Source organism: Mus caroli, chromosome 6 (assembly GCF_900094665.2).
Source record: "Mus caroli chromosome 6, CAROLI_EIJ_v1.1, whole genome shotgun sequence".
NCBI lineage: Eukaryota > Metazoa > Chordata > Mammalia > Rodentia > Muridae > Mus > Mus caroli.
This window is the reverse complement of record NC_034575.1, coordinates 88,492,589-88,494,325: the sequence shown is the minus strand read 5'-3', so window position 1 is coordinate 88,494,325 and position 1,737 is coordinate 88,492,589. Positions and strand designations below refer to the sequence as shown.

Below are 1,737 nucleotides of genomic sequence, written 5' to 3'. Positions count from 1 at the left end.
TGTTTAATGAAATCCTGCTTTACTATCAGGCTCTATGTTCACAAATGTATATCTTTTCATTAAAAACAAATCTCTTATTTTCGCACGCGCACACACACACACACACCTGGTTATGCTTCATTTGGGTGAAATTATTTAATTAGTGCGCTAAAAGAGAAAGCTGTTTGCTGCCATTGTATTTTTTCAAAAGGGAAGCGAGAGACTGAGGGCCCAGAGATCCCTCCTGGCTTTACCTCTGTCTCACTGCGCCTTTCAAAGCACCTCAGACTTGGGTTTCCAACTTGTAAATGGAGATTATTAAATTAGCTTCTCCAGTTGTCAGGGAGTCACTCAAAGGTTGCAGATTCTTTGCAAATAAAAATGCCTTGCTGGGGGAGCTCCAGTTAATTATAAATGAGGATTGGAAGGCTGGCAGCTAGCAGACACAGTGAAAGCCCTTGTGGTTTTGATTTACTGGGCTTATTTTCATTCTTTTTTTTTTCTCCTTGACTTTGCTTTTTCTGAGTGATTTGTTGTTGTTGTTGTTGTTGGAGTGAACAGCTATTCATGTGCAATCCAGTGTGCCCTCTGAAATATTTGTGTTTGGGGCTCACCAGGCCTTCCTTTAGCTCCTCAATCTGCCCTCCCTTTAGGGATTCCTTCCAACAAGTTCTAAAGAAGGCATATAATAATCACTTAAGAAGATGATCACCTTTCCTGGCCTGGCACTTAGGGAAATGCAAATCAAAAAACCACAATCAGATACCAGGCCATATCCACTAGGGTGGCCACTGTTGACACGNTAGACCATAACACTTGTGGCAAGAGTTAGAGAAAGTNTAACGAGCCTTCATTGAAGGTGGGAACTTAAAATTGCTCAGATAATTGTGAATACAGTTTGCCAGTTCTTCAAGATGACAAAATTTTCGTGTGACGCCATAATGCCTTTGTTAGGTATATGCCTAAGAGAAATGATAGCATAAATCTATATTATAATCTTGAATCTAAATATTGAAATTAGAATTCTTCAAAAGAACAGAGAGTCTAAATATCTACCAGCTGATAAATGCACAAATATGATATGTCCCTACCATGGAATATTCCTCAGCAATAAGTACAAACATTCAAGAGACTGATGTACNTATGCTGCAGCATAGATAAACAAATGCCATTATTTCACGGGAAAGAAGCTAGTTTCAAAAGATGATATTTTGCATGGTTCCTTTATGTGAAATGTCCAAAATAGGCAAAACCAACAGAGACAGAAAGATTAGTGGTTGTCATGGTACGTGAGCTTGGGCTATGAGAAGTCACTGTTCGTGCTCATGAGTTTAGTGGGGGTGTCTAAAATTAGTGGTGATTGTGAAATTCTGACTATATTAAGAGCTAGTGAATTATATGCTTTGGAAGGGTGAGTTCTGTGCTATGTGAATTATCTTAACAAAGCTGTTGTCACAAAATTCAAACACACATGGAGCTTAGAATTCTGGGCTCTTTCATTGCCTTTGTAGTGTGCTACAAAAAGATCAGCACACACGCGGAATAGCTTGTTAGAGTCTGCTGCCTCCATTCCNTTCTGTTTATTTTATTGTTCAGAGAGAGAAAGATGTGTGTGTGTTGCTTGACCTTGCCATTTTCNCTGCTACAATATTTAGATAGGGACAAGGATAAGGAAGTGGCTGGAAACCTTGAAGGAGATGCTCAGTTTGAAGAATTTGCATTCTTGACTGGTGCTATGGAATAACTCATGGTTGGAAG

General features: G+C 39.3%; 1 protein-coding gene across 4 annotated transcripts in view; it reads left to right on the top strand.

The window, feature by feature from the left end:
- The window catches only part of Prickle2 (prickle planar cell polarity protein 2), a 344,729-nt gene that overhangs the window by 257,204 nt on the left and 85,788 nt on the right, over positions 1-1,737 (top strand). The window lies entirely within an intron of this gene.